The sequence below is a fragment of the Cygnus olor genome, chromosome 4, assembly GCF_009769625.2.
Source record: "Cygnus olor isolate bCygOlo1 chromosome 4, bCygOlo1.pri.v2, whole genome shotgun sequence".
NCBI classification, from domain to species: Eukaryota; Metazoa; Chordata; class Aves; order Anseriformes; family Anatidae; genus Cygnus; species Cygnus olor.
Window position 1 is genome coordinate 66,599,623 of NC_049172.1, and position 9,493 is coordinate 66,609,115.

A 9,493-nucleotide genomic window follows, 5' to 3' on the forward strand; every position below is an offset into this window, starting at 1 on the left:
GATGAGAAAACAGGCATGCATGACTCTTTGACTAGTAAAATTTTCCGAAGACTGGGCCAGGAGCACACAGAAGTCCAGGGGATAGCACTAAGTATGCATTCCCTTGGGTTTCTTGGAGTTGAGAGAAAGCAAGCATCTCTTCTTCCCTCCCCCCTCCCCCCCCCAATCAAAAAGACCCTTCGTTTTCAGCACTTCTCCAAATATATTTTGTGCACTGTAGTAATAAGATTCATTAATTTCATTAGGCAAGTAATTTCATTAGGTCATTATCTAACTTAGAGTGCCCTTCTTTTCTCTGGTCATCATCAAAAATCGTAACAGATTAATCTATCTGGTTAAAGCACATTGATAAAAATATTTGGTTGAGAATACCAATTAAAACAATCTTTTCATCAAGAAAAACTGTGGGAGATGTCAAGTACAGGGAAGATCTTGGCCTTGAATGGAAGAGGACTGTGAAGCAGACGTGAAAGAGCCCATCTCTGCCTTTCAGTGTGCCTTGGTAATGATGCACAGAATTTCAACAGGCAGCCACGCAGAGGGGGTGGCAAGCAGAAAGCCTTGTCAAGACTGCTAGTGAGTTTTCACAGATAACCATGCATGGAGATGAACCAGAGATATGTGATTAATGAGCTGGAATAACACGATCTTGATGAGTACTGCAGTTTGTGCTACAGCGTTTCTTCCCACTGCACACATCTGTCACAAACAGGCTCATGAAATCATTTGCTGTTTGCTTTATCTGCAGAGACATTCTTTGTGTGCTGACATCATATAAATCGTGCCAGGGTAAGCAAATAAAACCCTATGGTAAACAGCTTCGTCTAACAGTGACACCTGTCTTCCTAACTTGCTTGGGCCAACTATTTCACAGGGCTAAGCTGACAAAAATGCTCACAGGTCAGGTATGACACTCTAACAACCATCTTTCTTTGCAGTCCAGCCTTTGCTCAGAGTTAGGCTGGTTCACATTGGTGGAGAGTTCCAGTTTAACGAGTCACAGAGGTGGAAGGATGCAAGCAAACTGCTGCTCCCAAATCAGTACTGTCTAGGGTGGGCAAGTGTCTGTTCAGCCTTGTCCTATTCTTCTCCAAGAATCTGTTATAAGGCACCATAAATGAGAGGACACCATCTCTCTGGACTGATCTGGTAATACCACACTTAGGTTCTCACCTTCTTGAATCACTGCTCCCCAGTCCGTGCTTTCACCCATCCTATCAGCCCCCCTACCAAGGCTTTTGAGTTCTGCTAGCGTCTCTCTTTAGCCATCATTCAGCCTTCACAGGGAAAAGTCAGGCACCGCTCTAATTTTCCTCAGATGTTGACTTAGCTTTTAATTCCCCATAAGTACTTCTACTTATCTTCAAGTTCTAGGACTCAGACTAAAGCTTCCAACTCTCATAATTTTACTGCAAATCTTGAAAATGTAGTGTTTTTCTTAAAACATTAACTCCTGCAGTAACTTAAGAGCCTCCATTCCATAATAAAACACTTTTCCAGCTCTCACTTGATGGAGAGAAGCTCAAAAACATAACTTCTAGGCCTATAAAAAAAAACAGAATAAAGATTATTAATTTTCAAATTCGTAATTAGAAAAGGGTCAGGAGTTTGGGAACTTGAGGTTGGCAGTACTCCTAAACCCACCTTTCCTCATCAGTCTTCCTTTGGACTGATTAATGAGATAAATTTGATGAGAAAAGCAGCCAGTCATATCATGGCTTTTTGCGTACCCTAAGCAGGAAATATTCTTATGGCAAATCTAATATTTTCCAAGTGAGATTGAACCATTTGTCCATTCATGGATTAAGTAGAATAAAGCTTTCTTCATTAATTTAAACTACTTACCCTGATTTCTATAATTTATTCTATATTTGTTTCTGTAATTAATTCTGTAATTATATTTCAGCCTTCCAACCCTCATCACTCTTGGCATCCATTTTGCAGACCCTCTCACAGAAAGATTGGCTGATATCCAGTGACATCGACACCATCCTGCTACGATGCCAAGCCACCATAAAAAGATCCATAAAATCTGCAGGCCCCTGAATCTTGTTACACTGTCAGGGAGGAAAAAAAGCACTCACAGAGAACGGGATGGTATCAACAAGAAAAATTAGGGAAGAGAAGGAAGGCAGAAGGAATTTAATTTTGTGATGCTTCAGATAATATTCATAGCTATATATCGAATAACTAGTGATACCAATAACAATAGCCACACAGGGAGTTAGTTTGATTAAGACATAGAATTGGCATATTTAAAACATTAACTCATTTGCAGGAAGCTTTTTCTTGCCGAATAGAATTTAATATAATACACTTGCTATACCTCTCTTTACAGTGCATCCTCCTTTTGGCAAGATTCTCTAATCTTGCCAATCTTTCAAGGAGATAATACATGCCATCTGGAGGAAATGTTTCTCTTTCCCCCACAGTCCCATCTGTTATTTATTTCTCTTTGATCTCTTCCACCCCCAGCATTTTATCCTATGATCATCCCTAGACCTCAAACTCTCTTGAATGTGTTCGTTCACATAGCTGTACAACCATTTTCACTTTCAATCTCAATGTATTTCTATTTAGGTTTTGCCTTGTGGTTTTATCACACGACTGAAACTACTACCCTACAATAGTCTTAACTGAATCCTTTTTCATCTCAAATTCTAACCTCTTTCTTCCTTTCTTCTTGAACTTCTGAGTCAGCTTCCTAATTTCTTTGTAGGACTTCAGCTATCTGATTGTATACTATTTAATATGGCAGATTGTCTGCATTAACATCACAAAATCAGAAAAAAAAGCAAGAGGGGAATTCAACATTCTACCTACTCAAGGCAGGGTTGGTTCATTACAAAGAATTTCTCACCATTGGCTATCTAAGCTTTCTTATACAACAGATCTTAAAAAAACGGGCATTCTACATCTCCACAAAAGTCAGTTCAAGTGCTTTGCTACCTTTATATTTTAAAATTTCTTCCTAATATCAGTTATAACTCCTAGCAGCATTTTGAGCTCTTTTCCTGTCATACAACAATGAACATGGAGAACAGCTTGTGACCCTCATCTTTCAGCAACCTTTTACATATTTGAAGACTCTTATCATGTCCCCTTTTTGTCTTTTGTTTAGACTAAACAATTTCAGTTCTTTCAAGCTTAGCTTGTAAGGCATATTTTAGATCCCTAATGATCTAGTCTTGGGGTTTCTCTCCTACTGACTCACTTTATTTTTATTTATTTATTTTTTTTAAGTGGGAGATGCAAAACTGGCAGAGAACTCCAATTGAAACTTTACAATCAGTGAGGAAAAGGGAAAGATTATTTTTTTTGTTTGTTTTTAGTAAGACGTACCAAGGATCTATGTATTTCAGTAAGGGGGGGAGGCTTTGATGGTTTTGATATTTTTCACCCTCCATTATGTAGACTGATGGTCTCTCGTAAACTCGAAAACTTTTATGGAGAACTCTATTTAGCCAGTCATTCCCTGTTTTATTAATGGGTTGCTCATTACTTGTGCCAAAGTGTAGTACTTTGCCCTTGTCATTATTGAATTGCATCATATTTATGGAGAACAATGCCTCCAATTTGCAAAAAAAAAAACATTTTAAGTTTCAATTTTTTATTCTTCTATCTTGTGGTCAGCTGCAGACTTAATATGAATAGTGCTGGACTCAGGCTATGCCCCCATGGAAACCCCTGACACAACATGCCAGGTAGACGACGAAGGAAGAATGACTTTCTGGACAACAGAATTACCAGAAATTATACAGCATGAATTTTCACCAGATTTGAATTTCACTGTTGGCTTACAAAAATAGTATAAAAAAACACAGTAGCAAAAATATGAATGTATTTATTTATGTACATTTATGACATCCACAGCTTTTACCCTCTCTACAATTCCTATTTTTCAATTATAGAAGAAATTTGATTGGTGAGACATGATATGTTCTTAATTATGACTGTTGTATACCACTTTATTGTCTTCTGGAGGCTTACAAGCTCACTTTATTTTCACTCTACTGTGAACAGCACTTCTAAGCTGCTTCTGACAGTTCATTAAGTGCTTCCTAAGGTGAATTTTATTGGGCCTGGATGAATAGAAAACATCTAAAAGTAACTCTTTCTACTCAAATTCATTCCTCTTTCTTTAACACACATCGGCAGGATCTTGCAGGAAACATGTATTCACAGGAACACATCAGATGGGATGAGGTTTGAAGCAGTTTCTCAGCAGTGAAGCAGAATGCAGAAAAACAAAACTCCATTTACATTTGTGTACTTTCCTCCAATCCACTCTAGCTGTTTATTAGAAGAATAAGGCGTTTCTGTGATTCATGATCATTTCCATGCGACTGCTGGTTCCACAAATTCGAATCACACACACAAATCTATGAACTAGAGCAGACTGCAGTGCGGTTCTGGTGACGTGTCCTGTCTGAAGAACCCACAAAAGCGTGGTTTGAACTGAAGGAGATTTCTTTTTCTTTCAGATAGCCCCACACATGGTAAACTGATAGCAGTTGGTGTCACAATATCTCTTTGGAGAGCTAATAGGAGGCAAGGCAGCAGCATTTTTAGAGAACTGCAAACTCACGTATCCGGCTGAGCAGTGCCTTTGCCATCAGTCTGACTTGTCCACCTAACCCCTCTCAGCAGCTAACTGAGCTTGCACGTTGCATCTTCAGACCTGGTGCAATGTCTCTTACACTCTTACAGAGTGGCGGAGTGCTTTCTTGGCACAACCAGATGGCCCTTTTCAAAAGGCTCTTCACACAACCCCTGTGCCCGACTAATGGAATGGCATAGAAGTCCCTATAGGAGAGTGCATGTGAAAAAGTCTGCATGTGACAACAGGTTTGATATTTGTTTTCACTTTGCTTCTGCAAAAACTAAGGCTTCTAACACCTTATATAAGAAAAATGAATGAATCCTCCAAGACAAATGAAAAAATTAACCACAACACAAAAACCACTAAATTCAAGTCCTTGCTATTGACTGGAAAGATCAGAGAATTGAGTCTGAGTTTTCTATATTTCAGAAGAAAATCCCCAAATTTTCATTCTTGGATATCCTGGAGCAGAAAGACAAAGGGGTCTTTTCTTACCCTTTTTCATTCTCCATCCCTATCTCTTCAAACATATGACCAGATCTACCCATTTTCTTATACATACTGTCACACATCAAACAGCTCTTCCAAACACAAGTTTTCTTCCTCTGGATACCCTTCATTTTTATGAATTGGTATTTTCTAGCAGAAGTGACTTCTTTTTTGCCCCAGACATCTGCTCAAATACACACTTACCTTTTCATTGCAGATCTTACATTTAATGATTAAAGTTTGAGATGGAATTCCCTCTTCTACAGTTAGAAAAAGACTTATTAAGACTGTGAAAGAATTTAAAGCATATGATTTTTAGGCCAGTTCTGCTATTAACGGTCTGAATTTCCTCCCCTTAAGCATACCAACACAAACTGTTCTTTTGGCTAGAAATATTGAAGAACAGAGCAGGCTGTGGCATTTCCTCCAAATAATCCTGTGTCTGTGCCAAAAGCCTACCTTTTTTTCTCTTGCACCAAGTGCAATGAGTTCAGACTAGCTGTCTCTCATGTTAAAGGAGAACAAGCAATTGATTTTTTAATTTGCTTTCAGTATACTTTGCAGAAGTATTGCTTGAATGCATGATTTGGACTCATCAACACTTCCAAAACATTATTTATTGGCATCAGTTTGAGCAGACCATAGAGAAGAAAAATGATGCTGTGATTTTTAACTGCTGTTAGGGGATGGGGGAAAGAGAAAGAGGCTGTCCTTAAAAGTATATTTCTAAGACACATCTTGCCTGGCTGATGAAGGCAGACGAGAAAGTTCTCGCTTTGTTTGAATTGATGTGTTTGTGGAAGTCTTATTTTTTTCCCCCACCCCTATTTTTCTCCTGCAATGTCCAGTCTTGAAAACAAACTGACAGATGTTCTGTTGGATCAGCTTGTGAGACTTGCAATGTCAGGAGTGCAAGCAGACTTTAGCTGTTTAGTTCAGGAAATGAAATGTGGACAATCTGATAAACAAACAGTGCTTATTACCCGAGCTTAAAGTGTGCTTTGGATTTCTTTTCAAAATACTACAAGGAACTGAGAATGAATATTAAACATGTGCTCCTAATTTAGAGACCTCAATCGCGAGGTCAGAGTGGTCTTTAAATTACACAATTTGTATAGCAACGTTATAATGTAAGTGAATGTTTCTGAACTCTAACCATTTTAAGGAAACAGTAACAACAAATTTTAATGATATAGAGATTCACTCCAAAGGGGCTTATAAGACTTATGAATATGCAGAGATGAATTAGAATAATACGATTTAGGAGAGTGTGTGGATTAGAATATGCTGTGATTTAAAATGAGAAAAAGAGGCAGACAGACAAACAAACAGATGTTTAAATTAGCTGATACTTAACTATCCAGTTTGGATTGGGACAAGCCAGAGGAGAAAATATTCTTATACTCAAGCTATTCAGTACGCATTTTAATGCTTACTGGACCGTGTATTTAGAATTTGCCATCATCTATATGGCACTTTATTCATCAGCAGCATATAGATCCCTATTGCAGTGCTATGATGAGGCATTATATCACTATTAATTCTATGCAGTGTCGTGTGCTGCCTTACTTTGCAGCCATGACTATGAGGACTACACAGCACAGAATACACCAGTATCCATGTCTCCAATACATATCCCAGGCTCCCATACCTAGAAACATATACCTGTCCTACATATACACCAGGAGGGGAAAATAAGCTGGCAAAATAGCACAACTAATGACATAGAAAACCAGCAGGGATTATTTTCCTAATCTGAGAAAGGGAAGAAGAGGTTTTAGAATGCAGTAGGTAAATTTTGGAACGAGTTCATGGTGTTCTCTCAAGGGCAAGGCAACTACATCCTTCCTGGTGCTTTGGGGCTTGCATGAAACCACAATTTGGCCCTTAAGGGAGAGGATCCACTGAGTCATCACTAACGTTTCCTTCATTGCTTTGGATTTGTCTTGAGGCACCTCCCTTCCAGCTATGCAGTAAGCATCATTTTCACCAGACGGAAGTGATTCAGAACCCATGAAACAGTCATTTTTCCAACTGATGGAGAACTCTTACTGAATGAGTTATCATTTGAATAGGTTTTAATACCACTTTTGATTTTTTGCATGAATTAAAATTCAAGTGAAAGGCATTCAACAAGTAGTACTGAGCCATGAAACCTCTTACTCACTTTTCCAAAGAAAAGCACCCAATACTGGACATAATATATTTTTATTATTATTTATTTTTTCCTAGCCTCGCTCTCTGTGTCACTCTTTTTGAGGGAGAATAATAATTTTTGAAAGAAGAAAAAAAAAGTAGTTGCAGAGACTTAAATATCCCTTACTGTTCTTGTTTTGTCTCCTATAATAAACAGGAGCCTAACACATACCCCTCAGAATATAACTAATGCTTAGCCTTATCAGTAGAAGCTTCTCTAAGAAACTGCATCTGTTTTATTTTGGCTATGACAACAGGCAAGAGAAAATACCTTTCGGATTTCTCTTCATTCTAAGTTAATAAGATGCAAACCAATACGCCATTTATGGAAGATTCTGTGAAAGTCCTTACACTCATCCTAGATCGCAAGCACTTCAGCTGAGGTTACTCTATTTCTCTGTCTGTATTTGTCCTTTATATCCTATATGTTGTCTGAAGTCTCCAAAAATGACTACAGAAAGAGGTAACCAAAGAGGTAAAAAAAAAAAAAAGAGGTAACCATAGCCTAACAGCAATAGCTCACAGACTGCTATTTGTAATTTGAAACATTTTCCCCAGCCTCTTCCTTGTAACTGTCATCATAAATAATGAAAATATTCATGTTACTTACACACAGAGCCCTTGTTTCCTTCTGATCTATGTTTCAGACCTAACACTTTTCATTTTATGAGTCTCCTGTCTCCTTAAAGGGCAAGTCTGTATCAAAACATAGACATTTTTCATATTTTATGTACTACTTTATAAGAAAAAGTAAATCTTACCTTTTCAAAAGAAAAATGACAAGATGTGTTCTACAACAAAGCTTTACAGTTTTTCCGCTCTACTCTGCACTGGTGCGGCCTCACCTCGAGTACTGTGTGCAGTTCTGGGCACCACAGTATAAAAAGGACATGAAACTGCTGGAAAGTGTCCAGAGGAGGGCTACCAAGATGGTGAAGGGTCTAGAGGGAAAGATGTATGAGGAGCGGCTGAGGTCACTGGGCCCGTTCAGCCTGGAGAAGAGGAGGCTGAGGGGAGGCCTCATCGCGGCCTACAGCTTCCTCATGAGGGGGAGTGGAGGGGCAGGTGCTGATCTATTCTCTTCACAGACCAGTGATAGAACCTGAGGGAAATGGTGTCAAGCTGCGACAGGAGAGGTTCAGGCTGGATATCAAGAAGAGGTTCTTCACTGAGGGGGTTGTCGCACATTAGAACAGGCTCCCCAGGGTCGTAGTCACAGCACCAAGCCTGATGGAGTTTAAGAAGTGTTTGGACTGTGCACTTAGTCCTATGGTCTGAATTCTTGGGTAGACCTGTGTGGTGCCAGGAGTTGGGCTTGATGGTCCTTATGGGTCCCTTCCAACTCAGGATATTCTATGATTCTATTCTATGATTCTAAGAGTTTTCTTATCACAAGGCACTTAATGTCTTTAGCTATCACATTTAACTTTTTTTTCTTGTAAGTGGGACTGCAGCTGTCTGGAGAATCCAGTCTTGAACCACTTCTGTCTGTATAACACAGGAAAGAACAAAACACTAACTGTGGCTGGAGATTCTAGAGTCTGCCTACTGCATTCAAGGTTCTTAATTAGAAGACAGCAACAGCATTTCTCCATCGGTATGACCCTATAGACAGATGCAGCTGGTCAGTAAACTGTAGTCATCCATTGCCAACTTACAGCTGGTTCATGGGATCCCATCAGGAGAAAGTCCAAGGCACTGCCTTGCAGGGTTCAGCAAGCTGTATCCCCAACATGAAGAGTGAACTGCAGCCAGAAGTGAAGTGTGTGTCACGCCCAGTGAGTAGGGCTTGCTTATCATGTTCATTATGGTCTTCAGATGAGTTATGTTGGAAGTTTTTCTGCTTAAGTTAGGGTAAGGTTTCTGGGAGCCATAGCTAAATTAAGTAATTTGAAAGCTGCAACTAGTAGCTACCTGAAAGCACATGTTTTGTTGGTAAGGATGGTGCACATCAGTAAGTTTTACTCTGCGCATTATGAAGACTCTGTCAGTGGCTAGTTAATAGAGCTTGGCAGATACTCTTCCAAATGAGAATGATGCTGAACACTTTGTAGTAAAGGATAGCTTAAAAAAGAAAACAATCACCCAAGGATTAGGACTTCGGCAATACTTCTAGTTAATATTACATTATACAGAAGCTAGCAAATCTTCTGTTGAAGTAAGTTACAACAGAGAGCCCCACGGATGCCCTTCGCTGGGGGAAGG